The sequence below is a fragment of the Schistocerca gregaria genome, chromosome 3, assembly GCF_023897955.1.
Source record: "Schistocerca gregaria isolate iqSchGreg1 chromosome 3, iqSchGreg1.2, whole genome shotgun sequence".
In the NCBI taxonomy this organism is placed as follows: domain Eukaryota; kingdom Metazoa; phylum Arthropoda; class Insecta; order Orthoptera; family Acrididae; genus Schistocerca; species Schistocerca gregaria.
This window is the reverse complement of record NC_064922.1, coordinates 588,955,675-588,980,647: the sequence shown is the minus strand read 5'-3', so window position 1 is coordinate 588,980,647 and position 24,973 is coordinate 588,955,675. Positions and strand designations below refer to the sequence as shown.

The 24,973-nt window shown below is 49.0% G+C and overlaps 32 non-coding genes across 32 annotated transcripts; all 32 read right to left on the bottom strand.

The window, feature by feature from the left end:
• Positions 1-599: 599 nt before the first annotated feature.
• Positions 600-681, bottom strand: Trnas-cga (transfer RNA serine (anticodon CGA)). The gene has a single exon. It is a non-coding gene; the product is annotated as a tRNA-Ser (tRNA).
• A 138-nt stretch (positions 682-819) lies between these two features.
• Trnak-uuu (transfer RNA lysine (anticodon UUU)) lies at positions 820-892 on the bottom strand. The gene has a single exon. It is a non-coding gene; the product is annotated as a tRNA-Lys (tRNA).
• A 353-nt stretch (positions 893-1,245) lies between these two features.
• Positions 1,246-1,327, bottom strand: Trnas-aga (transfer RNA serine (anticodon AGA)). Its single transcript has one exon. It is a non-coding gene; the product is annotated as a tRNA-Ser (tRNA).
• A 742-nt stretch (positions 1,328-2,069) lies between these two features.
• Positions 2,070-2,151, bottom strand: Trnas-cga (transfer RNA serine (anticodon CGA)). Its single transcript has one exon. It is a non-coding gene; the product is annotated as a tRNA-Ser (tRNA).
• Positions 2,152-2,289: 138 nt separating this feature from the next.
• On the bottom strand, positions 2,290-2,362 carry Trnak-uuu (transfer RNA lysine (anticodon UUU)). Its single transcript has one exon. It is a non-coding gene; the product is annotated as a tRNA-Lys (tRNA).
• A 353-nt stretch (positions 2,363-2,715) lies between these two features.
• On the bottom strand, positions 2,716-2,797 carry Trnas-aga (transfer RNA serine (anticodon AGA)). Its single transcript has one exon. It is a non-coding gene; the product is annotated as a tRNA-Ser (tRNA).
• Positions 2,798-3,539: 742 nt separating this feature from the next.
• Positions 3,540-3,621, bottom strand: Trnas-cga (transfer RNA serine (anticodon CGA)). Its single transcript has one exon. It is a non-coding gene; the product is annotated as a tRNA-Ser (tRNA).
• Positions 3,622-3,759: 138 nt separating this feature from the next.
• On the bottom strand, positions 3,760-3,832 carry Trnak-uuu (transfer RNA lysine (anticodon UUU)). The gene has a single exon. It is a non-coding gene; the product is annotated as a tRNA-Lys (tRNA).
• Positions 3,833-4,185: 353 nt separating this feature from the next.
• Positions 4,186-4,267, bottom strand: Trnas-aga (transfer RNA serine (anticodon AGA)). The gene has a single exon. It is a non-coding gene; the product is annotated as a tRNA-Ser (tRNA).
• Positions 4,268-5,009: 742 nt separating this feature from the next.
• Positions 5,010-5,091, bottom strand: Trnas-cga (transfer RNA serine (anticodon CGA)). Its single transcript has one exon. It is a non-coding gene; the product is annotated as a tRNA-Ser (tRNA).
• Positions 5,092-5,229: 138 nt separating this feature from the next.
• On the bottom strand, positions 5,230-5,302 carry Trnak-uuu (transfer RNA lysine (anticodon UUU)). The gene has a single exon. It is a non-coding gene; the product is annotated as a tRNA-Lys (tRNA).
• Positions 5,303-5,655: 353 nt separating this feature from the next.
• On the bottom strand, positions 5,656-5,737 carry Trnas-aga (transfer RNA serine (anticodon AGA)). Its single transcript has one exon. It is a non-coding gene; the product is annotated as a tRNA-Ser (tRNA).
• Positions 5,738-6,479: 742 nt separating this feature from the next.
• On the bottom strand, positions 6,480-6,561 carry Trnas-cga (transfer RNA serine (anticodon CGA)). The gene has a single exon. It is a non-coding gene; the product is annotated as a tRNA-Ser (tRNA).
• Positions 6,562-6,699: 138 nt separating this feature from the next.
• Positions 6,700-6,772, bottom strand: Trnak-uuu (transfer RNA lysine (anticodon UUU)). Its single transcript has one exon. It is a non-coding gene; the product is annotated as a tRNA-Lys (tRNA).
• A 353-nt stretch (positions 6,773-7,125) lies between these two features.
• Trnas-aga (transfer RNA serine (anticodon AGA)) lies at positions 7,126-7,207 on the bottom strand. The gene has a single exon. It is a non-coding gene; the product is annotated as a tRNA-Ser (tRNA).
• Positions 7,208-7,949: 742 nt separating this feature from the next.
• On the bottom strand, positions 7,950-8,031 carry Trnas-cga (transfer RNA serine (anticodon CGA)). Its single transcript has one exon. It is a non-coding gene; the product is annotated as a tRNA-Ser (tRNA).
• A 138-nt stretch (positions 8,032-8,169) lies between these two features.
• Trnak-uuu (transfer RNA lysine (anticodon UUU)) lies at positions 8,170-8,242 on the bottom strand. The gene has a single exon. It is a non-coding gene; the product is annotated as a tRNA-Lys (tRNA).
• Positions 8,243-8,595: 353 nt separating this feature from the next.
• Positions 8,596-8,677, bottom strand: Trnas-aga (transfer RNA serine (anticodon AGA)). The gene has a single exon. It is a non-coding gene; the product is annotated as a tRNA-Ser (tRNA).
• A 742-nt stretch (positions 8,678-9,419) lies between these two features.
• Trnas-cga (transfer RNA serine (anticodon CGA)) lies at positions 9,420-9,501 on the bottom strand. The gene has a single exon. It is a non-coding gene; the product is annotated as a tRNA-Ser (tRNA).
• A 138-nt stretch (positions 9,502-9,639) lies between these two features.
• On the bottom strand, positions 9,640-9,712 carry Trnak-uuu (transfer RNA lysine (anticodon UUU)). Its single transcript has one exon. It is a non-coding gene; the product is annotated as a tRNA-Lys (tRNA).
• A 353-nt stretch (positions 9,713-10,065) lies between these two features.
• Positions 10,066-10,147, bottom strand: Trnas-aga (transfer RNA serine (anticodon AGA)). Its single transcript has one exon. It is a non-coding gene; the product is annotated as a tRNA-Ser (tRNA).
• A 742-nt stretch (positions 10,148-10,889) lies between these two features.
• On the bottom strand, positions 10,890-10,971 carry Trnas-cga (transfer RNA serine (anticodon CGA)). The gene has a single exon. It is a non-coding gene; the product is annotated as a tRNA-Ser (tRNA).
• A 138-nt stretch (positions 10,972-11,109) lies between these two features.
• Trnak-uuu (transfer RNA lysine (anticodon UUU)) lies at positions 11,110-11,182 on the bottom strand. The gene has a single exon. It is a non-coding gene; the product is annotated as a tRNA-Lys (tRNA).
• Positions 11,183-11,535: 353 nt separating this feature from the next.
• Trnas-aga (transfer RNA serine (anticodon AGA)) lies at positions 11,536-11,617 on the bottom strand. The gene has a single exon. It is a non-coding gene; the product is annotated as a tRNA-Ser (tRNA).
• Positions 11,618-12,359: 742 nt separating this feature from the next.
• On the bottom strand, positions 12,360-12,441 carry Trnas-cga (transfer RNA serine (anticodon CGA)). Its single transcript has one exon. It is a non-coding gene; the product is annotated as a tRNA-Ser (tRNA).
• A 6,117-nt stretch (positions 12,442-18,558) lies between these two features.
• Positions 18,559-18,640, bottom strand: Trnas-aga (transfer RNA serine (anticodon AGA)). Its single transcript has one exon. It is a non-coding gene; the product is annotated as a tRNA-Ser (tRNA).
• Positions 18,641-19,382: 742 nt separating this feature from the next.
• Trnas-cga (transfer RNA serine (anticodon CGA)) lies at positions 19,383-19,464 on the bottom strand. Its single transcript has one exon. It is a non-coding gene; the product is annotated as a tRNA-Ser (tRNA).
• Positions 19,465-19,602: 138 nt separating this feature from the next.
• Positions 19,603-19,675, bottom strand: Trnak-uuu (transfer RNA lysine (anticodon UUU)). The gene has a single exon. It is a non-coding gene; the product is annotated as a tRNA-Lys (tRNA).
• Positions 19,676-20,028: 353 nt separating this feature from the next.
• Trnas-aga (transfer RNA serine (anticodon AGA)) lies at positions 20,029-20,110 on the bottom strand. The gene has a single exon. It is a non-coding gene; the product is annotated as a tRNA-Ser (tRNA).
• Positions 20,111-20,852: 742 nt separating this feature from the next.
• Trnas-cga (transfer RNA serine (anticodon CGA)) lies at positions 20,853-20,934 on the bottom strand. The gene has a single exon. It is a non-coding gene; the product is annotated as a tRNA-Ser (tRNA).
• Positions 20,935-21,072: 138 nt separating this feature from the next.
• Positions 21,073-21,145, bottom strand: Trnak-uuu (transfer RNA lysine (anticodon UUU)). The gene has a single exon. It is a non-coding gene; the product is annotated as a tRNA-Lys (tRNA).
• Positions 21,146-21,498: 353 nt separating this feature from the next.
• Positions 21,499-21,580, bottom strand: Trnas-aga (transfer RNA serine (anticodon AGA)). Its single transcript has one exon. It is a non-coding gene; the product is annotated as a tRNA-Ser (tRNA).
• Positions 21,581-24,973: the final 3,393 nt, after the last annotated feature.

Sequence of the window (24,973 nt, the reverse complement as noted above, 5' to 3'; positions counted from 1 at the left end):
GACAGGGGCTTAAACCCGGGACCTTTCGGTTGTCGGTCTAGCGCTCTGCTTGACTCAGCTATCCTGTCCCTCTGCCAAGCATGGTGGTACAGCTGCAATGTGTGCGAGTGATTTGCGTGTCGTAATTACTGGCTTGGGGCTCCAATGGCGACTTCACCGACTTCCCACTGACGCACCGCTGACGCTAGTTTTCTGTCGTCTTAAACGATGGACATACTTCCAAGCAGCTGCGAGATCTTACGAGAAGACACGCTGCACCACTGCTTTTGCCGCACTCAAATGACTCAATTGCGATACTTAAAAAGAAATGAATGCTCGCTCTGTCCAACACTTTCAAGTACATGTGCGTACTCACGAACACGGCGACTGCGCGAGGAAATGACGGCGGTGCGCTCGTGGGCCTGCGACGGATTTCTGCATTACTAGCTTCCGTGCGAGATGAACCGATAGCCATAGGAAGCAGAGCCCGCCGCGAAATTTAGTATCTTTAAACATAAATCTTCGTCTTGCTGAGAGAGGTGGCACTGGTTTGCATTGGCATTCACCCATGCATGTCACATGTGCGCGAAACTTTCTGCTCGTTTGTACGCAAAATCGCACGCAGCCGGTAGGATTCGAACCTACGCTCCCAGAGGGAATCTGATTTCGAGTCAGACGCCTTAACCACTCGGCCACGACTGCCGCTAGCACAAGATTCTCCCGACACGTGCACCTGCTGCCGTTTAGAGCACTGCAGTGCCAGGGAACGGCGTAGCTGCATTTTTTTCCGTAGTGCTTTCACCGCTTGTAGGCGAGCCGCTACCAAAGTATTAAAATTTCCGCCCGGACAGGGACTTGAACCCTGGACCCTTAGGTTAAAAGCCTAATGCTCTACCGACGGAGCTATCCGGGCTCATGTTATCTCCACGTCACTTCCCACTATGCTACGGACACACTGCCTCATGTCGTTTACTGTTGGGCAATCATTGCATGGAGCTGTTACTAATTAAACGTCCTCTGAATGCTCTCTACGAACTCATCACGCTGGGCTCGTAACTGTCTATCGAAGAAAGCTGACACACGATGAAAATCAAATTGCAGCAGCTTTTACGTCTCATACGTTGAAGCAGAGGAGCTTCGTGTTTTGTCGACACTCACTTGCCAACTGGAAAATTCACAAGCGTCTCGAATGCAATGTTTCCCACGTGTTTGCCCATTTCACGGTTCCGTTGGAGACGCTCTTCGCGTCTTGACACAAAAACGAAACGCAGTCGGTAGGACTCGAACCTACGCTCCCAGAGGGAATCTGATTTCTAGTCAGACGCCTTAACCACTCGGCCACGACTGCCCGTCGCAGCAGCGTCTCTCTACAAGTGAAACTGCTCCTTTTAAAGCAACCTGGCGGCAGAAAACGCCATGGCCTCACTCGTTTCTGTAGTGCTTCCGTGGCCAGCACAGTAGCCGTTACGACAGTGTATTAATTTTCGCCTGGACAGGGGCTTAAACCCGGGACCTTTCGGTTGTCGGTCTAGCGCTCTGCTTGACTCAGCTATCCTGTCCCTCTGCCAAGCATGGTGGTACAGCTGCAATGTGTGCGAGTGATTTGCGTGTCGTAATTACTGGCTTGGGGCTCCAATGGCGACTTCACCGACTTCCCACTGACGCACCGCTGACGCTAGTTTTCTGTCGTCTTAAACGATGGACATACTTCCAAGCAGCTGCGAGATCTTACGAGAAGACACGCTGCACCACTGCTTTTGCCGCACTCAAATGACTCAATTGCGATACTTAAAAAGAAATGAATGCTCGCTCTGTCCAACACTTTCAAGTACATGTGCGTACTCACGAACACGGCGACTGCGCGAGGAAATGACGGCGGTGCGCTCGTGGGCCTGCGACGGATTTCTGCATTACTAGCTTCCGTGCGAGATGAACCGATAGCCATAGGAAGCAGAGCCCGCCGCGAAATTTAGTATCTTTAAACATAAATCTTCGTCTTGCTGAGAGAGGTGGCACTGGTTTGCATTGGCATTCACCCATGCATGTCACATGTGCGCGAAACTTTCTGCTCGTTTGTACGCAAAATCGCACGCAGCCGGTAGGATTCGAACCTACGCTCCCAGAGGGAATCTGATTTCGAGTCAGACGCCTTAACCACTCGGCCACGACTGCCGCTAGCACAAGATTCTCCCGACACGTGCACCTGCTGCCGTTTAGAGCACTGCAGTGCCAGGGAACGGCGTAGCTGCATTTTTTTCCGTAGTGCTTTCACCGCTTGTAGGCGAGCCGCTACCAAAGTATTAAAATTTCCGCCCGGACAGGGACTTGAACCCTGGACCCTTAGGTTAAAAGCCTAATGCTCTACCGACGGAGCTATCCGGGCTCATGTTATCTCCACGTCACTTCCCACTATGCTACGGACACACTGCCTCATGTCGTTTACTGTTGGGCAATCATTGCATGGAGCTGTTACTAATTAAACGTCCTCTGAATGCTCTCTACGAACTCATCACGCTGGGCTCGTAACTGTCTATCGAAGAAAGCTGACACACGATGAAAATCAAATTGCAGCAGCTTTTACGTCTCATACGTTGAAGCAGAGGAGCTTCGTGTTTTGTCGACACTCACTTGCCAACTGGAAAATTCACAAGCGTCTCGAATGCAATGTTTCCCACGTGTTTGCCCATTTCACGGTTCCGTTGGAGACGCTCTTCGCGTCTTGACACAAAAACGAAACGCAGTCGGTAGGACTCGAACCTACGCTCCCAGAGGGAATCTGATTTCTAGTCAGACGCCTTAACCACTCGGCCACGACTGCCCGTCGCAGCAGCGTCTCTCTACAAGTGAAACTGCTCCTTTTAAAGCAACCTGGCGGCAGAAAACGCCATGGCCTCACTCGTTTCAGTAGTGCTTCCGTGGCCAGCACAGTAGCCGTTACGACAGTGTATTAATTTTCGCCTGGACAGGGGCTTAAACCCGGGACCTTTCGGTTGTCGGTCTAGCGCTCTGCTTGACTCAGCTATCCTGTCCCTCTGCCAAGCATGGTGGTACAGCTGCAATGTGTGCGAGTGATTTGCGTGTCGTAATTACTGGCTTGGGGCTCCAATGGCGACTTCACCGACTTCCCACTGACGCACCGCTGACGCTAGTTTTCTGTCGTCTTAAACGATGGACATACTTCCAAGCAGCTGCGAGATCTTACGAGAAGACACGCTGCACCACTGCTTTTGCCGCACTCAAATGACTCAATTGCGATACTTAAAAAGAAATGAATGCTCGCTCTGTCCAACACTTTCAAGTACATGTGCGTACTCACGAACACGGCGACTGCGCGAGGAAATGACGGCGGTGCGCTCGTGGGCCTGCGACGGATTTCTGCATTACTAGCTTCCGTGCGAGATGAACCGATAGCCATAGGAAGCAGAGCCCGCCGCGAAATTTAGTATCTTTAAACATAAATCTTCGTCTTGCTGAGAGAGGTGGCACTGGTTTGCATTGGCATTCACCCATGCATGTCACATGTGCGCAAAACTTTCTGCTCGTTTGTACGCAAAATCGCACGCAGCCGGTAGGATTCGAACCTACGCTCCCAGAGGGAATCTGATTTCGAGTCAGACGCCTTAACCACTCGGCCACGACTGCCGCTAGCACAAGATTCTCCCGACACGTGCACCTGCTGCCGTTTAGAGCACTGCAGTGCCAGGGAACGGCGTAGCTGCATTTTTTTCCGTAGTGCTTTCACCGCTTGTAGGCGAGCCGCTACCAAAGTATTAAAATTTCCGCCCGGACAGGGACTTGAACCCTGGACCCTTAGGTTAAAAGCCTAATGCTCTACCGACGGAGCTATCCGGGCTCATGTTATCTCCACGTCACTTCCCACTATGCTACGGACACACTGCCTCATGTCGTTTACTGTTGGGCAATCATTGCATGGAGCTGTTACTAATTAAACGTCCTCTGAATGCTCTCTACGAACTCATCACGCTGGGCTCGTAACTGTCTATCGAAGAAAGCTGACACACGATGAAAATCAAATTGCAGCAGCTTTTACGTCTCATACGTTGAAGCAGAGGAGCTTCGTGTTTTGTCGACACTCACTTGCCAACTGGAAAATTCACAAGCGTCTCGAATGCAATGTTTCCCACGTGTTTGCCCATTTCACGGTTCCGTTGGAGACGCTCTTCGCGTCTTGACACAAAAACGAAACGCAGTCGGTAGGACTCGAACCTACGCTCCCAGAGGGAATCTGATTTCTAGTCAGACGCCTTAACCACTCGGCCACGACTGCCCGTCGCAGCAGCGTCTCTCTACAAGTGAAACTGCTCCTTTTAAAGCAACCTGGCGGCAGAAAACGCCATGGCCTCACTCGTTTCTGTAGTGCTTCCGTGGCCAGCACAGTAGCCGTTACGACAGTGTATTAATTTTCGCCTGGACAGGGGCTTAAACCCGGGACCTTTCGGTTGTCGGTCTAGCGCTCTGCTTGACTCAGCTATCCTGTCCCTCTGCCAAGCATGGTGGTACAGCTGCAATGTGTGCGAGTGATTTGCGTGTCGTAATTACTGGCTTGGGGCTCCAATGGCGACTTCACCGACTTCCCACTGACGCACCGCTGACGCTAGTTTTCTGTCGTCTTAAACGATGGACATACTTCCAAGCAGCTGCGAGATCTTACGAGAAGACACGCTGCACCACTGCTTTTGCCGCACTCAAATGACTCAATTGCGATACTTAAAAAGAAATGAATGCTCGCTCTGTCCAACACTTTCAAGTACATGTGCGTACTCACGAACACGGCGACTGCGCGAGGAAATGACGGCGGTGCGCTCGTGGGCCTGCGACGGATTTCTGCATTACTAGCTTCCGTGCGAGATGAACCGATAGCCATAGGAAGCAGAGCCCGCCGCGAAATTTAGTATCTTTAAACATAAATCTTCGTCTTGCTGAGAGAGGTGGCACTGGTTTGCATTGGCATTCACCCATGCATGTCACATGTGCGCAAAACTTTCTGCTCGTTTGTACGCAAAATCGCACGCAGCCGGTAGGATTCGAACCTACGCTCCCAGAGGGAATCTGATTTCGAGTCAGACGCCTTAACCACTCGGCCACGACTGCCGCTAGCACAAGATTCTCCCGACACGTGCACCTGCTGCCGTTTAGAGCACTGCAGTGCCAGGGAACGGCGTAGCTGCATTTTTTTCCGTAGTGCTTTCACCGCTTGTAGGCGAGCCGCTACCAAAGTATTAAAATTTCCGCCCGGACAGGGACTTGAACCCTGGACCCTTAGGTTAAAAGCCTAATGCTCTACCGACGGAGCTATCCGGGCTCATGTTATCTCCACGTCACTTCCCACTATGCTACGGACACACTGCCTCATGTCGTTTACTGTTGGGCAATCATTGCATGGAGCTGTTACTAATTAAACGTCCTCTGAATGCTCTCTACGAACTCATCACGCTGGGCTCGTAACTGTCTATCGAAGAAAGCTGACACACGATGAAAATCAAATTGCAGCAGCTTTTACGTCTCATACGTTGAAGCAGAGGAGCTTCGTGTTTTGTCGACACTCACTTGCCAACTGGAAAATTCACAAGCGTCTCGAATGCAATGTTTCCCACGTGTTTGCCCATTTCACGGTTCCGTTGGAGACGCTCTTCGCGTCTTGACACAAAAACGAAACGCAGTCGGTAGGACTCGAACCTACGCTCCCAGAGGGAATCTGATTTCTAGTCAGACGCCTTAACCACTCGGCCACGACTGCCCGTCGCAGCAGCGTCTCTCTACAAGTGAAACTGCTCCTTTTAAAGCAACCTGGCGGCAGAAAACGCCATGGCCTCACTCGTTTCAGTAGTGCTTCCGTGGCCAGCACAGTAGCCGTTACGACAGTGTATTAATTTTCGCCTGGACAGGGGCTTAAACCCGGGACCTTTCGGTTGTCGGTCTAGCGCTCTGCTTGACTCAGCTATCCTGTCCCTCTGCCAAGCATGGTGGTACAGCTGCAATGTGTGCGAGTGATTTGCGTGTCGTAATTACTGGCTTGGGGCTCCAATGGCGACTTCACCGACTTCCCACTGACGCACCGCTGACGCTAGTTTTCTGTCGTCTTAAACGATGGACATACTTCCAAGCAGCTGCGAGATCTTACGAGAAGACACGCTGCACCACTGCTTTTGCCGCACTCAAATGACTCAATTGCGATACTTAAAAAGAAATGAATGCTCGCTCTGTCCAACACTTTCAAGTGCATGTGCGTACTCACGAACACGGCGACTGCGCGAGGAAATGACGGCGGTGCGCTCGTGGGCCTGCGACGGATTTCTGCATTACTAGCTTCCGTGCGAGATGAACCGATAGCCATAGGAAGCAGAGCCCGCCGCGAAATTCAGTATCTTTAAACATAAATTTTCGTCTTGCTGAGAGAGGTGGCACTGGTTTGCATTGGCATTCACCCATGCATGTCACATGTGCGCGAAACTTTCTGCTCGTTTGTACGCAAAATCGCACGCAGCCGGTAGGATTTGAACCTACACTCCCAGAGGGAATCTGATTTCGAGTCAGACGCCTTAACCACTCGGCCACGACTGCCGCTAGCACAAGATTCTCCCGACACGTGCACCTGCTGCCGTTTAGAGCACTGCATTGCCAGGGAACGGCGTAGCTGCATTTTTTTCCGTAGTGCTTTCACCGCTTGTAGGCGAGCCGCTGCCAAAGTATTAAAATTTCCGCCCGGACAGGGACTTGAACCCTGGACCCTTAGGTTAAAAGCCTAATGCTCTACCGACTGAGCTATCCGGGCTCATGTTATCTCCACCTCACTTCCCACTATGCTACGGACACACTGCCTCATGTCGTTTACTGTTGGGCAATCATTGCATGGAGCTGTTACTAATTAAACGTCCTCTGAATGCTCTCTACGAACTCATCACGCTGGGCTCGTAACTGTCTATCGAAGAAAGGTGACACACGATGAGAATCAAATTGCAGCAGCTTTTACGTCTCATACGTTGAAACAGAGGAGCTTCGTGTTTTGTCGACACTCACTTGCCAACTGGAAAATTCACAAGCGTCTCGAATGCAATGTTTCCCACGTGTTTGCCCATTTCACGGTTCCGTTGGAGACGCTCTTCGCGTCTTGACACAAAAACGAAACGCAGTCGGGAGGACTCGAACCTACGCTCCCAGAGGGAATCTGATTTCTAGTCAGACGCCTTAACCACTCGGCCACGACTGCCCGTCGCAGCAGCGTCTCTCTGCAAGTGTAACTGCTCCTTTTAAAGCAATCTGGCGGCAGAAAACGCCATGGCCTCACTCGTTTCTGTAGTGCTTCCGTGGCCAGCACAGTAGCCGTTACGACAGTGTATTAATTTTCGCCTGGACAGGGGCTTAAACCCGGGACCTTTCGGTTGTCGGTCTAGCGCTCTGCTTGACTCAGCTATCCTGTCCCTCTGCCAAGCATGGTGGTACAGCTGCAATGTGTGCGAGTGATTTGCGTGTCGTAATTACTGGCTTGGGGCTCCAATGGCGACTTCACCGACTTCCCACTGACGCACCGCTGACGCTAGTTTTCTGTCGTCTTAAACGATGGACATACTTCCAAGCAGCTGCGAGATCTTAGGAGAAGACACGCTGCACCACTGCTTTTGCCGCACTCAAATGACTCAATTGCGATACTTAAAAAGAAATGAATGCTCGCTCTGTCCAACACTTTCAAGTACATGTGCGTACTCACGAACACGGCGACTGCGCGAGGAAATGACGGCGGTGCGCTCGTGGGCCTGCGACGGATTTCAGCATTACTAGCTTCCGTGCGAGATGAACCGATAGCCATAGGAAGCAGAGCCCGCCGCGAAATTTAGTATCTTTAAACATAAATCTTCGTCTTGCTGAGAGAGGTGGCACTGGTTTGCATTGGCATTCACCCATGCATGTCACATGTGCGCGAAACTTTCTGCTCGTTTGTACGCAAAATCGCACGCAGCCGGTAGGATTCGAACCTACGCTCCCAGAGGGAATCTGATTTCGAGTCAGACGCCTTAACCACTCGGCCACGACTGCCGCTAGCACAAGATTCTCCCGACACGTGCACCTGCTGCCGTTTAGAGCACTGCAGTGCCAGGGAACGGCGTAGCTGCATTTTTTTCCGTAGTGCTTTCACCGCTTGTAGGCGAGCCGCTACCAAAGTATTAAAATTTCCGCCCGGACAGGGACTTGAACCCTGGACCCTTAGGTTAAAAGCCTAATGCTCTACCGACGGAGCTATCCGGGCTCATGTTATCTCCACGTCACTTCCCACTATGCTACGGACACACTGCCTCATGTCGTTTACTGTTGGGCAATCATTGCATGGAGCTGTTACTAATTAAACGTCCTCTGAATGCTCTCTACGAACTCATCACGCTGGGCTCGTAACTGTCTATCGAAGAAAGCTGACACACGATGAAAATCAAATTGCAGCAGCTTTTACGTCTCATACGTTGAAGCAGAGGAGCTTCGTGTTTTGTCGACACTCACTTGCCAACTGGAAAATTCACAAGCGTCTCGAATGCAATGTTTCCCACGTGTTTGCCCATTTCACGGTTCCGTTGGAGACGCTCTTCGCGTCTTGACACAAAAACGAAACGCAGTCGGTAGGACTCGAACCTACGCTCCCAGAGGGAATCTGATTTCTAGTCAGACGCCTTAACCACTCGGCCACGACTGCCCGTCGCAGCAGCGTCTCTCTACAAGTGAAACTGCTCCTTATAAAGCAACCTGGCGGCAGAAAACGCCATGGCCTCACTCGTTTCTGTAGTGCTTCCGTGGCCAGCACAGTAGCCGTTACGACAGTGTATTAATTTTCGCCTGGACAGGGGCTTATACCCGGGACCTTTCGGTTGTCGGTCTAGCGCTCTGCTTGACTCAGCTATCCTGTCCCTCTGCCAAGCATGGTGGTACAGCTGCAATGTGTGCGAGTGATTTGCGTGTCGTAATTACTGGCTTGGGGCTCCAATGGCGACTTCACCGACTTCCCACTGACGCACCGCTGACGCTAGTTTTCTGTCGTCTTAAACGATGGACATACTTCCAAGCAGCTGCGAGATCTTACGAGAAGACACGCTGCACCACTGCTTTTGCCGCACTCAAATGACTCAATTGCGATACTTAAAAAGAAATGAATGCTCGCTCTGTCCAACACTTTCAAGTACATGTGCGTACTCACGAACACGGCGACTGCGCGAGGAAATGACGGCGGTGCGCTCGTGGGCCTGCGACGGATTTCAGCATTACTAGCTTCCGTGCGAGATGAACCGATAGCCATAGGAAGCAGAGCCCGCCGCGAAATTTAGTATCTTTAAACATAAATCTTCGTCTTGCTGAGAGAGGTGGCACTGGTTTGCATTGGCATTCACCCATGCATGTCACATGTGCGCGAAACTTTCTGCTCGTTTGTACGCAAAATCGCACGCAGCCGGTAGGATTCGAACCTACGCTCCCAGAGGGAATCTGATTTCGAGTCAGACGCCTTAACCACTCGGCCACGACTGCCGCTAGCACAAGATTCTCCCGACATGTGCACCTGCTGCCGTTTAGAGCACTGCAGTGCCAGGGAACGGCGTAGCTGCATTTTTTTCCGTAGTGCTTTCACCGCTTGTAGGCGAGCCGCTACCAAAGTATTAAAATTTCCGCCCGGACAGGGACTTGAACCCTGGACCCTTAGGTTAAAAGCCTAATGCTCTACCGACGGAGCTATCCGGGCTCATGTTATCTCCACGTCACTTCCCACTATGCTACGGACACACTGCCTCATGTCGTTTACTGTTGGGCAATCATTGCATGGAGCTGTTACTAATTAAACGTCCTCTGAATGCTCTCTACGAACTCATCACGCTGGGCTCGTAACTGTCTATCGAAGAAAGCTGACACACGATGAAAATCAAATTGCAGCAGCTTTTACGTCTCATACGTTGAAGCAGAGGAGCTTCGTGTTTTGTCGACACTCACTTGCCAACTGGAAAATTCACAAGCGTCTCGAATGCAATGTTTCCCACGTGTTTGCCCATTTCACGGTTCCTTTGGAGACGCTCTTCGCGTCTTGTCACAAAAACGAAACGCAGTCGGTAGGACTCGAACCTACGCTCCCAGAGGGAATCTGATTTCTAGTCAGACGCCTTAACCACTCGGCCACGACTGCCCGTCGCAGCAGCGTCTCTCTACAAGTGAAACTGCTCCTTTTAAAGCAACCTGGCGGCAGAAAACGCCATGGCCTCACTCGTTTCTGTAGTGCTTCCGTGGCCAGCACAGTAGCCGTTACGACAGTGTATTAATTTTCGCCTGGACAGGGGCTTAAACCCGGGACCTTTCGGTTGTCGGTCTAGCGCTCTGCTTGACTCAGCTATCCTGTCCCTCTGCCAAGCATGGTGGTACAGCTGCAATGTGTGCGAGTGATTTGCGTGTCGTAATTACTGGCTTGGGGCTCCAATGGCGACTTCACCGACTTCCCACTGACGCACCGCTGACACTAGTTTTCTGTCGTCTTAAACGATGGACATACTTCCAAGCAGCTGCGAGATCTTACGAGAAGACACGCTGCACCACTGCTTTTGCCGCACTCAAATGACTCAATTGCGATACTTAAAAAGAAATGAATGCTCGCTCTGTCCAACACTTTCAAGTACATGTGCGTACTCACGAACACGGCGACTGCGCGAGGAAATGACGGCGGTGCGCTCGTGGGCCTGCGACGGATTTCTGCATTACTAGCTTCCGTGCGAGATGAACAGATAGCCATAGGAAGCAGAGCCCGCCGCGAAATTTAGTATCTTTAAACATAAATCTTCGTCTTGCTGAGAGAGGTGGCACTGGTTTGCATTGGCATTCACCCATGCATGTCACATGTGCGCAAAACTTTCTGCTCGTTTGTACGCAAAATCGCACGCAGCCGGTAGGATTCGAACCTACGCTCCCAGAGGGAATCTGATTTCGAGTCAGACGCCTTAACCACTCGGCCACGACTGCCGCTAGCACAAGATTCTCCCGACACGTGCACCTGCTGCCGTTTAGAGCACTGCAGTGCCAGGGAACGGCGTAGCTGCATTTTTTTCCGTAGTGCTTTCACCGCTTGTAGGCGAGCCGCTACCAAAGTATTAAAATTACCGCCCGGACAGGGACTTGAACCCTGGACCATTAGGTTAAAAGCCTAATGCTCTACCGACGGAGCTATCCGGGCTCATGTTATCTACACGTCACTTCCCACTATGCTACGGACACACTGCCTCATGTCGTTTACTGTTGGGCAATCATTGCATGGAGCTGTTACTAATTAAACGTCCTCTGAATGCTCTCTACGAACTCATCACGCTGGGCTCGTAACTGTCTATCGAAGAAAGCTGACACACGATGAAAATCAAATTGCAGCAGCTTTTACGTCTCATACGTTGAAGCAGAGGAGCTTCGTGTTTTGTCGACACTCACTTGCCAACTGGAAAATTCACAAGCGTCTCGAATGCAATGTTTCCCACGTGTTTGCCCATTTCACGGTTCCGTTGGAGACGCTCTTCGCGTCTTGACACAAAAACGAAACGCAGTCGGTAGGACTCGAACCTACGCTCCCAGAGGAAATCTGATTTCTAGTCAGACGCCTTAACCACTCAGCCACGACTGCCCGTCGCAGCAGCGTCTCTCTACAAGTGAAACTGCTCCTTTTAAAGCAACCTGGCGGCAGAAAACGCCATGGCCTCACTCGTTTCTGTAGTGCTTCCGTGGCCAGCACAGTAGCCGTTACGACAGTGTATTAATTTTCGCCTGGACAGGGGCTTAAACCCGGGACCTTTCGGTTGTCGGTCTAGCGCTCTGCTTGACTCAGCTATCCTGTCCCTCTGCCAAGCATGGTGGTACAGCTGCAATGTGTGCGAGTGATTTGCGTGTCGTAATTACTGGCTTGGGGCTCCAATGGCGACTTCACCGACTTCCCACTGACGCACCGCTGACGCTAGTTTTCTGTCGTCTTAAACGATGGACATACTTCCAAGCAGCTGCGAGATCTTACGAGAAGACACGCTGCACCACTGCTTTTGCAGCACTCAAATGACTCAATTGCGATACTTAAAAAGAAATGAATGCTCGCTCTGTCCAACACTTTCAAGTACATGTGCGTACTCACGAACACGGCGACTGCGCGAGGAAATGACGGCGGTGCGCTCGTGGGCCTGCGACGGATTTCTGCATTACTAGCTTCCGTGCGAGATGAACCGATAGCCATAGGAAGCAGAGCCCGCCGCGAAATTTAGTATCTTTAAACATAAATCTTCGTCTTGCTGAGAGGGGTGGCACTGGTTTGCATTGGCATTCACCCATGCATGTCACATGTGCACGAAACTTTCTGCTCGTTTGTACGCAAAATCGCACGCAGCCGGTAGGATTCGAACCTACGCTCCCAGAGGGAATCTGATTTCGAGTCAGACGCCTTAACCACTCGGCCACGACTGCCGCTAGCACAAGATTCTCCCGACACGTGCACCTGCTGCCGTTTAGAGCACTGCAGTGCCAGGGAACGGCGTAGCTGCATTTTTTTCCGTAGTGCTTTCACCGCTTGTAGGCGAGCCGCTACCAAAGTATTAAAATTTCCGCCCGGACAGGGACTCTTTTTTTTTTTTTTTATCAGATCATTGCTCTACCACTTTTTTCTTCTTTTTTTAAGCTATTTTTTTCCTTTTTTTTTCCTGACTCTTGTGTAAAAGAATTGGTGAGTGGTCAGTTCCGTGCAGGTGGAGACAAAGCGGGCAGGGGTCGAATCCCGAGGCCTGTCCACGATGGCTCCCCCTGCCCATCCCTGAGTCACTTCTCCAAGCAGACAGTTTTTATCCATATATTTTTTTTTGTTATAGTATTAATATTTTTATAGTTGTTTCTCCTCTGCTCCGAGGTATATTGTGCTGACACATTTGGAAAGGAACATTTCTTCTTTGTCGTGTGTCAGTTGTGTGTTTTGATCCATATCGAAATACTTTGCTCTTCCGTTAGTGGTGTGAAATTGACACGAATAAGCAAACAAGTATAAGGAGACTAATGAAAAGAAGTAAACTGACCAGGTATAACAGAAAGTGTAACTTAAGAAAAATAGAATAAAACTGAATAGATTTCCTCTTGATTGGCTTCGATCATCCAATGTGGTCATCCTATGCCATGTTTTTCAAAGGTGATGTCCATCATGTTTCCGAATAATTTTTTACTGTTAGTGACACATTGAATCTTCCAGTATGCCAGCTCCATGTAGGTCAGAAAACTAATATAATCGTCTTTTCCACGAACATTAACGATGTAGTTGACGTAGTGCCCTAGGATCCACATTACTGTATTGTTTTTCGTGGCTGGATAAAACTTTTTGTCGGGACGCAGTAGGATATCCAGTTGCAGATTGTCTTCCGCGCTCCTTGACAGTACCGCAATCCTTTTCTTGACCCATCGCCAATTCAGTGCATGGCCCCCGCAGGTAAACCGATGGATCAGAGAATCGACGAGTCCACAACAGAGGCAGAGATTTGTGTCACTTAACCCAATTGCATGTAGTTTTTCATTAGTGGCAATTGTGTTATTTACCACCCTGTACCAAGTTGAAGCAACATCCGAAGAGTGTACTTTCAAGCTGATGTTGGCCCACACCGTTTTCCAGTCAGTAGTCGGATACTTCCGTTCTATTGTATTTGGGGTCGCCGACTTTTCCCACTCACGTTGCAAGTCGCGAGTTGACAGTGGTCGGCGCCGTAGAACACCAACATCTGTATAACTAACATGAAGGAAAAATTCCCTGATGTGTTTCAATTTGTAATGGATTCTTCCAACGTCAATAGGAGGTCTCACACTCGCTGGACGCACTGTGAGGTACAACTTTTGAGTAACAGTGCAGTGGCTGTCATGCAGTAAAGTCGTGGTCCGCTTGACGTACAAGGCCATTGCCTTCCCGGCGATGTTAACCAACTCAAGCCCACCAGTAGTTCTCGACTTGGCTAGTGTATCGGAGGACAATTTAAATATGTTTCCCTTCCAGATGTATTGATTGGCAACCTGCATGATCTTTCTGGCCTGAAGCTTGGGAATGGGAAAAAAACTGTGCAACATAATACGCCTTGGAGAAGACGTAGGTATTGAGAATCCTAATTTTTTCTATAATGTTCACAGCACGCCATCGACATTCGATAATGGTACCCTGTATCAGATGTGTCACTGACTTCCAATTGGAGGCCGCCATTTTCAGAGGGCACCTATTCAAGGTGATTCCTAGTAGTTTGTGAGATTCCACAAGATGCGCCCACGGTATAGTTAAGCTCTCAAAACCCTTGAGATCGAGCACTTTACATTTCTGGTCACTTAGTTGTGCTCCAGACACTGCACTATACTGGTCGATCGCCCGTTTAATACGGACCACCTCGTCGTCACTGCGTAACAGAACGGCAACATCGTCAGCGTATGCACGGACGATGAATGTGTGACCTGACATTGACACACCTGACAAATGGTGATAAAGAGACCGAAGGAAGGGTTCCAGTGACAGCACAAAAAGTGACATAGAGAGTGGACTGCCCTGGGGGACACCCCGCTGAATGGATATTGGTTGCGTCAGCTGTCCATTGACTTGTATCCTCGCCGATATGCCAGATGTCAAATTGCGAAGGACTTTTAATGTCCCTTCCTCGAGTCCTATTTTGTCCAGTATGTGAAAAAGATAGCGGTGGTTCACATGATCAAAGGCTTTATGAAAGTCTAGAAATAGCAGGGCACAATTCAGGTTGGTGACTGAGGCAATGGAGATTAGGTCCCTAATTTCAGACATCGCAGACATGGCATTCCGTCCTGGCACGCAGGCCTGGTGCCGCCAGACAACTTTGTGAAGGAGCGGCGACATTCGGGCGTTAACAGCTCTGGCTATAGTTTTGTAGTCAAAATTAAGCAGGGTGAGCGGGCGCAGATTATCAAATCGCTTACACCCTTTGCGTTTGGGAACAAGGACAATTTTACCCTCCTTCATCGCATTAGGAACAGGCGCCCCGGCAATGATTTCATTTAAAATTTCTGTAAATGTAACACCAATTACATCCCAATACCGAAGGTAAAACTCCTTGGGTAGGCCGTCCAGTCCTGGGGCTTTGTTAGCGGGCGACTTAACAATAAGTTCTAAAGTCTCCTCGACACTAAACGGAGCCAGTAAGTCACGATTATCATCCGCAGTAACGGACGTGTCCATGAATTGGAGTACAGTAGCAGTCAAGTCATCATTGGTTGGGTAGTCCGAATACAGGCCGTGATAATATCTCTGAATTGCCGTGACTATGTCAGGTTGCCGAGTGAGAATTTCCCCGTTATTAGTTGCCAGTTCGTCTATAAATAAGCGTCTACGGTTGGTCTGATGCTTAATAAGATGGTACATGGAAGTTGTCTCAGATTGAATCAAAGAGTTGACTTTGGACTTGATTTTTAACCCTTCTAGTTGTTTACGTTTGATACTGAGCATCTTAGCCTTGATTTGCTTTATTTGAGCAGTGTAAATATTATTGACGCCAGATTTGTCGTAGAGCTCCCTTAAAATTGAATAATAAAATTCCGTGGTCTTCTTTGCATCCCTTGATTGCGTATTACAGTACGAAATTAAATACCGTCGCAACTTTGGTTTAGCAAAGGACGTCCACCACTCTACTTTCGTACGGTACCTATTGACAGAGCGAAGACAAAAAGTCCAAGTTCGTGTGACAAGTTCCTCGAGATCGGCGTCCTGAAGGTGGGAAAAGTTCAACATCCAGTGACCTCTGAATCGTTTGGTGGGTTGTCTGTCCAGTTGTATGACGGTTGCGTAGGCGCAGTGATCGCTACATGGGACGGGAATGACCTCTGAATCAACAACATGTTCTCCGAGCTGAGAAGACACATATATTCTGTCGAGGCGGCTACTCGAGGTGGAAGTGAAGTATGTAAATTTCACAAGGGTAGGGTGAAGGACTTCCCACGTATCCTGGAGATTCATTCGTAAAACCAGATCATGAAGCTCCTTACAATAGTTAAAATTTGGCCTCTGATCTTTTTGATGCACAACACAGTTAAAATTTCCGCCTAATACAAGGGCAGTCGGATTTTTACGAAGCAAGTAAATTAGTTCGTCTTTAAAGAACTCGGTCCTTGCGAACCTGTGGTCACTCCCGGAGGGCGCGTATAGGTTCACGAGCGTGACGCCGAATATTTTGCAGCATATGCCACGCCCTGACTCCAGTGTTTCAACGTCCGAGACGGGGATGCCCTCACGCACGAGAATGGCTGTACCAGTGCTAAGCTCGAAAGCAACATTGGTAATACAGTGGAAACCGGGAATGACCAGATCTGAAAGAAGGAATTCCTGCAATAGAAGTACATCAGCGGCAGACTCATATACGAACTGCCTAAAGACTGCAAGTTTCAAATCAGACGTGATCCTGTTTACATTAACACTCAGGAACTTGTACGCCTGTGCCATGTAGTTTACGGAGCTACTTTAAATTAACGTGATCATCGTCTCCGGCAAACCAGTCCATTCGTGAAACAGCTGGTGGAGAGTGGCCATCACCATCGTTTGCATCCGAGAGGGCTTGCAGTTTGTGTTTGCTGCGTGGTACATTCAAGTTCGGTTGGAATTTCTTTTTGTTCCTCCCGCCACTGGCGACTTTTTCCGCAGAAAGCGGCATCGGAGAATCTACACAGGTCTCCTGTGCAGGTTGCCCTGCGACAGCAACGTGCAGTTGCGTCTCGCCGGTTAACCCTTCCAGAGACACGCTACGTTCTTGTTTGGCCACACGTTGGGATTGTGTGGAAACACTCTCTCGGTCAGGTTGTTGACAAGCAAGGCTGAGATCTCGCTCTGTGTTGACACACTCGTCAGCGTGTTTGTTGTCAGTGTCGCATTGCTGTGATACGAGTTGTGAACTTGGGCACACCCCGCCGACGTAACTGTGGGCAACGTGCTGAGGTTCAATATCGGTCGGTTGGAGAGCCGACGCGATAGACGCGGACGGTAAGCAACAACCAACCTGGGGCGTAGCACTACCGTCAGCGGGCGAAGAAGTATCAACTTCAACGCTTGATTCTGGTAGAGCGTCATGCGAAAGCTCAGTGTCCCCTGCCGGTTGTTTGATATCAAGTGTGGCAGGTGTGACCGGTACGGAGACGCCTTCATCGGAACTACTACTGTCGCACGTTCGACGTCTCTTGGACGCTACCACAGTGACGGGACGGGTGAGAGGGTTCTGATCCCCGCCCGTGGCAAGAGGAATAGCAGGGAACTCTTCTTCAAAAGGTTTCTCATGTACAGTCACAGCATCACTGGACGGGGGCGGCCCAGTACTTGTTAATTGGGTACCTGTCACTAAATCAGCTAAAGTGAGTCTCTTACGTTGCTGGAAAGTAGGCTTTAAGACGGTCACCCTTTTAGGGCAATTTTGCCGTAAATGACCACTTTCATTGCAGATAAAACACGTAGAAGCTTGTCCGGAATAGGTAACCTGCACCTTATAACCACAAACAAATACATGCGATGGGATGTTGACTTTGACTTGCATCTCAACCGATCTGATACCAGAAAAACATTGCAACTTATGTTGCCTGGACCACTTTTCAAGTCGAATGTTACGCACTTCGCCATATTTAGTGAGCACATCTTTTAAGAAACAGTTGTCTACTTCAGCGGGCAGGTTGTAAATACGAACGTTGGAGATCTCGACATCAGCGTTAGTAATTTTGACAGTACTCACAGTGCCGTCGCGATGCCGGAAATCGACGCCGCCGCCATGTTTCTGCAAAAGACGTTCCAGTAAGAGGGGATTCAGAAGCTTCACGAAGAAGCAGTATAAATCCAGGTCGTAGTAGGCAGTGTGAACTTGATCAGTGGTTATGCCTATTGTATCGACGATCCATTCATGAACTTCCAGTGAACTTGGCTGAACTGATCGTGTAGCCTTGTCAAACTCGAACTGCAGGGTATTTTTCCTTGGAATCGTGGGAACCATTTTGCAAATTAACCCAAATGGGCTAACTGCATACAGCAAATACTTCAAACAACGACACGAACACACAACCACGCACAATCACGTGAAACAGAAAGCACAAATACAACGTAAACAAGCAAGTGACACTGAGCGCTCCGAACGTCCGCACGCTGCCGCGTCGCAAGCGGTAATGATGAACCCTGGACCCTTAGGTTAAAAGCCTAATGCTCTACCGACTGAGCTATCCGGGCTCATGTTATCTCCACGTCACTTCCCACTATGCTACGGACACACTGAATCATGTCGTTTACTGTTGGGCAATCATTGCATGGAGCTGTTACTAATTAAACGTCCTCTGAATGCTCTCTACGAACTCATCACGCTGGGCTCGTAACTGTCTATCGAAGAAAGCTGACACACGATGAAAATCAAATTGCAGCAGCTTTTACGTCTCATACGTTGAAGCAGAGGAGCTTCGTGTTTTGTCGACACTCACTTGCCAACTGGAAAATTCACAAGCGTCTCGAATGCAATGTTTCCCACGTGTTTGCCCATTTCACGGTTCCGTTGGAGACGCTCTTCGCGTCTTGACACAAAAACGAAACGCAGTCGGTAGGACTCGAACCTACGCTCCCAGAGGGAATCTGATTTCTAGTCAGACGCCTTAACCACTCGGCCACGACTGCCCGTCGCAGCAGCGTCTCTCTACAAGTGAAACTGCTCCTTTTAAAGCAACCTGGCGGCAGAAAACGCCATGGCCTCACTCGTTTCTGTAGTGCTTCCGTGGCCAGCACAGTAGCCGTTACGACAGTGTATTAATTTTCGCCTGGACAGGGGCTTAAACCCGGGACCTTTCGGTTGTCGGTCTAGCGCTCTGCTTGACTCAGCTATCCTGTCCCTCTGCCAAGCATGGTGGTACAGCTGCAATGTGTGCGAGTGATTTGCGTGTCGTAATTACTGGCTTGGGGCTCCAATGGCGACTTCACCGACTTCCCACTGACGCACCGCTGACGCTAGTTTTCTGTCGTCTTAAACGATGGACATACTTCCAAGCAGCTGCGAGATCTTACGAGAAGACACGCTGCACCACTGCTTTTGCCGCACTCAAATGACTCAATTGCGATACTTAAAAAGAAATGAATGCTCGCTCTGTCCAACACTTTCAAGTACATGTGCGTACTCACGAACACGGCGACTGCGCGAGGAAATGACGGCGGTGCGCTCGTGGGCCTGCGACGGATTTCTGCATCACTAGCTTCCGTGCGAGATGAACCGATAGCCATAGGAAGCAGAGCCCGCCGCGAAATTTAGTACCTTTAAACATAAATCTTCGTCTTGCTGAGAGAGGTGGCACTGGTTTGCATTGGCATTCACCCATGCATGTCACATGTGCGCGAAACTTTCTGCTCGTTTGTACGCAAAATCGCACGCAGCCGGTAGGATTCGAACCTACGCTCCCAGAGGGAATCTGATTTCGAGTCAGACGCCTTAACCACTCGGCCACGACTGCCGCTAGCACAAGATTCTCCCGACACGTGCACCTGCTGCCGTTTAGAGCACTGCAGTGCCAGGGAACGGCGTAGCTGCATTTTTTTCCGTAGCGCTTTCACCGCTTGCAGGCGAGCCGCTACCAAAGTATTAAAATTTCCGCCCGGACAGGGACTTGAACCCTGGACCCTTAGGTTAAAAGCCTAATGCTCTACCGACTGAGCTATCCGGGCTCATGTTATCTCCACGTCACTTCCCACTATGCTACGGACACACTGCCTCATGTCGTTTACTGTTGGGCAATCATTGCATGGAGCTGTTACTAATTAAACGTCCTCTGAATGCTCTCTACGAACTCATCACGCTGGGCTCGTAACTGTCTATCGAAGAAAGCTGACACACGATGAAAATCAAATTGCAGCAGCTTTTACGTCTCATACGTTGAAGCAGAGGAGCTTCGTGTTTTGTCGACACTCACTTGCCAACTGGAAAATTCACAAGCGTCTCGAATGCAATGTTTCCCACGTGTTTGCCCATTTCACGGTTCCGTTGGAGACGCTCTTCGCGTCTTGACACAAAAACGAAACGCAGTCGGTAGGACTCGAACCTACGCTCCCAGAGGGAATCTGATTTCTAGTCAGACGCCTTAACCACTCGGCCACGACTGCTCGTCGCAGCAGCGTCTCTCTACAAGTGAAACTGCTCCTTTTAAAGCAACCTGGCGGCAGAAAACGCCATGGCCTCACTCGTTTCTGTAGTGCTTCCGTGGCCAGCACAGTAGCCGTTACGACAGTGTATTAATTTTCGCCTGGACAGGGGCTTAAACCCGGGACCTTTCGGTTGTCGGTCTAGCGCTCTGCTTGACTCAGCTATCCTGTCCCTCTGCCAAGCATGGTGGTACAGCTGCAATGTGTGCGAGTGATTTGCGTGTCGTAATTACTGGCTTGGGGCTCCAATGGCGACTTCACCGACTTCCCACTGACGCACCGCTGACGCTAGTTTTCTGTCGTCTTAAACGATGGACATACTTCCAAGCAGCTGCGAGATCTTACGAGAAGACACGCTGCACCACTGCTTTTGCCGCACTCAAATGACTCAATTGCGATACTTAAAAAGAAATGAATGCTCGCTCTGTCCAACACTTTCAAGTACATGTGCGTACTCACGAACACGGCGACTGCGCGAGGAAATGACGGCGGTGCGCTCGTGGGCCTGCGACGGATTTCTGCATCACTAGCTTCCGTGCGAGATGAACCGATAGCCATAGGAAGTAGAGCCCGCCGCGAAATTTAGTATCTTTAAACATAAATCTTCGTCTTGCTGAGAGAGGTGGCACTGGTTTGCATTGGCATTCACCCATGCATGTCACATGTGCGCGAAACTTTCTGCTCGTTTGTACGCAAAATCGCACGCAGCCGGTAGGATTCGAACCTACGCTCCCAGAGGGAATCTGATTTCGAGTCAGACGCCTTAACCACTCGGCCACGACTGCCGCTAGCACAAGATTCTCCCGACACGTGCACCTGCTGCCGTTTAGAGCACTGCAGTGCCAGGGAACGGCGTAGCTGCATTTTTTTCCGTAGTGCTTTCACCGCTTGTAGGCGAGCCGCTACCAAAGTATTAAAATTTCCGCCCGGACAGGGACTTGAACCCTGGACCCTTAGGTTAAAAGCCTAATGCTCTACCGACGGAGCTATCCGGGCTCATGTTATCTCCACGTCACTTCCCACTATGCTATGGACACACTGCCTCATGTCGTTTACTGTTGGGCAATCATTGCATGGAGCTGTTACTAATTAAACGTCCTCTGAATGCTCTCTACGAACTCATCACGCTGGGCTCGTAACTGTCTATCGAAGAAAGCTGACACACGATGAAAATCAAATTGCAGCAGCTTTTACGTCTCATACGTTGAAGCAGAGGAGCTTCGTGTTTTGTCGACACTCACTTGCCAACTGGAAAATTCACAAGCGTCTCGAATGCAATGTTTCCCACGTGTTTGCCCATTTCACGGTTCCGTTGGAGACGCTCTTCGCGTCTTGACACAAAAACGAAACGCAGTCGGTAGGACTCGAACCTACGCTCCCAGAGGGAATCTGATTTCTAGTCAGACGCCTTAACCACTCGGCCACGACTGCTCGTCGCAGCAGCGTCTCTCTACAAGTGAAACTGCTCCTTTTAAAGCAACCTGGCGGCAGAAAACGCCATGGCCTCACTCGTTTCTGTAGTGCTTCCGTGGCCAGCACAGTAGCCGTTACGACAGTGTATTAATTTTCGCCTGGACAGGGGCTTAAACCCGGGACCTTTCGGTTGTCGGTCTAGCGCTCTGCTTGACTCAGCTATCCTGTCCCTCTGCCAAGCATGGTGGTACAGCTGCAATGTGTGCGAGTGATTTGCGTGTCGTAATTACTGGCTTGGGGCTCCAATGGCGACTTCACCGACTTCCCACTGACGCACCGCTGACGCTAGTTTTCTGTCGTCTTAAACGATGGACATACTTCCAAGCAGCTGCGAGATCTTACGAGAAGACACGCTGCACCACTGCTTTTGCCGCACTCAAATGACTCAATTGCGATACTTAAAAAGAAATGAATGCTCGCTCTGTCCAACACTTTCAAGTACATGTGCGTACTCACGAACACGGCGACTGCGCGAGGAAATGACGGCGGTGCGCTCGTGGGCCTGCGACGGATTTCTGCATTACTAGCTTCCGTGCGAGATGAACCGATAGCCATAGGAAGCAGAGCCCGCCGCGAAATTTAGTATCTTTAAACATAAATCTTCGTCTTGCTGAGAGAGGTGGCACTGGTTTGCATTGGCATTCACCCATGCATGTCACATGTGCGCGAAACTTTCTGCTCGTTTGTACGCAAAATCGCACGCAGCCGGTAGGATTCGAACCTACGCTCCCAGAGGGAATCTGATTTCGAGTCAGACGCCTTAACCACTTTTTTTTTTTTTTTCTTTTTTCGCGGGCAAGTGCTCTACCATCTTTTCTTTTTTTTTTTTTTTTTGTAGCAGCATGAGGCAGGCGGAGGCAAAGCGGGCAGGGGTCAAAATCTCGAGGCATGGCCGGGATGTCTCCACCCAGTCCTGTTGCTGAGGCGTGTCTTTATCATAGTTTTCAATAAGAAATTTTACATTTTGTGTATACGTAGATATATGCTGTTTTGCCTTCGAAACCCTGAACCAAAAGATGCTTCATTTGAAACAAAAAATTTATGTCATGCCGAGGCAATAGAGATTGAAGGTTATAGCTTTAGTGCTTTTTTTTTTTTTTTTTTTTTTTTTTTTCCCTCATCCACTGCTTCTCGGCAACCTAGCATACTTCTTTGTAATATATAATAAGGTTGTAGGAAGTAGTGGACCCTGAACCTGTATATTATTTTTTTTTTTAATTTCTGTTTAGTTTTTTAATTGTTATTATTATTATTTTTGTTTGTTTGTTATTTTTTTGTTGTAAAAGAAAAATCTTCATGGAATGTGAAGAAGGAATTTTATGTTAAGGCACTAATTCCATAGCCTCCTTTCCTTCTTGAGATTAATAATAATAATAAAAAAGTATGTTCCCTTCCATGGAAACAAATGAGACTTCCTTCTCAGTCATAAAATGAATGTATAAGAAAACAATTTATCTTTAACCCTGCGATACTGGCTTTCGGCTTCGGCTTCTTCTGTGCAATAAACAAAATAGCCTTCTTTGCCAGCAGAGAATAAATGATTGTAATATGAAACTGTAAAATTGTACTTCTCCCCAATTGTTTTTGTTTAAGCGTCGTTTCGCTTAAATAAACGATTTTTGTTTATCTCGTTGGCTTGTCAACCAATGCCCAGTCGCTCGAATACAATTTTCAGCATATTGCCGTAGTTTTTCTTGTGGTCTTTATATTTCAGGGCGTTATAAAAAGCACACTTCAAGTACATGTAAAAATCAGTGGAATTGTCATTTCCCAGGTGATTAATTACGTAATTCACATAGTGTCCCATTAACCAATGGACCGAGTTGTTTTTTGCTGCTGGAAAATAGCAAGTCTGAGGCCTGAGGAATGTAACAGGGGGAAAATTTTCCACCGAAGATCTCGTAAGAAAAGCCAGTTGTTCCCTAATCCAATTACAGAGTTGTAGATTGCCACCGCACGTGAATCTGTGCACTAACGTGTCGATCAATTTACATTTGAGACATAGGTTCGTGTCGCTAACGCCGATTGCATGTAACCTTTCATTGGTGCTTACGGTCTCATTCACTGTTTTATACCACGCTGACTTGACGTCCGATGGTAGACCACGCATATTAATATTTTTCCATATGGCGTCCCAATCAGTGTGTGGGTATTTACATTCCAATTTGTTTCTCCCCTCCATCTTCTTTCGATGGCACAGAATATCGCGGGCCGTGATCCGTCGTGAGTTGATGATGACACCGCCGAGATAGCTGAATTCCACAAAATATACACGAACGTACTGGAGCCGGTTATTTATTTTTTGCACATTCACCGGCGCCTGTAAACTGGCAGGCCTGACAACTTCAAATAATTTAGTTGTAATGCTATCAGCGTGGTCGCTAAGGATAGTGGCGGTCCTTTTTATAAAAAGCGCAGACGCCTTATTTCTGATGTCAACTAACCCCAAACCTCCATTCCTGGGATCTAAGGTCGCAGTTTTTGCGTCGACTCTGAATATAACCCCTCTCCAAAGATAGCTGGCAATGGTAGACATTATCTTTTTTCCAATCATTTTCGGTAGTGGGAAGATCTGTGCTATAAAGTAACTCCTGGAGAGAATGCAGTGGTTAATGAAAATCACCCTCTGAACTTGGTTCATGTTACGGTGGAGGTTTTCTCTTGTTGTTCCAAGAAGTTGTCCCGACGTATTTCTCCAATTGATAGCTGCCATTTTTAACGGACAAGGTGTCAGTGTTATTCCTAGTGCTTTGCATTGGGTGACCATTGTGGCCCAGGCTAAGGTGGTATGTTGAAAACCCCGCAGGTTTAGGAGTTTGCTTTTGTTTGCGTTGACACCTGCTCCGGAGACTCTACAGTACTTTTTAATTAGCGTTTCCAATTTCAAAATGTCGTCGGGATTTCGCAGGACGACTCCGACATCATCGGCATAGGCGTTTATGACTGTTCGGTGACCAGATAATGTGATGCCAGTTAGAGTGGCATGAACACTGCGGAGGAAAGGTTCTAATGAAAGCACGAATAGGAACATGGAGAGGGGGCTTCCTTGAGGAACGCCGCGCCTGATCTGAATCTGCTTTGTCCTCTGGCAGTTAACTGATATACAAGCGCTGATGCCTGTTGCAACATTTCTGATCACACTTACGACTCGCTCATTAAAACCTATTTTGTTCAGTGTGGCACTAAGGAATCTATGATCCACACGATCAAATGCTTTCTGGAAGTCAATAAACATGATAGCACATTTTATGGTGGTCACAGCAGTGATTGCAATTATATCTCTATATTCAGCTATGCTTTTGAAAATGCTCTTGGTAGGCACACAGGACTGGTATGGACTTACTATCTTTT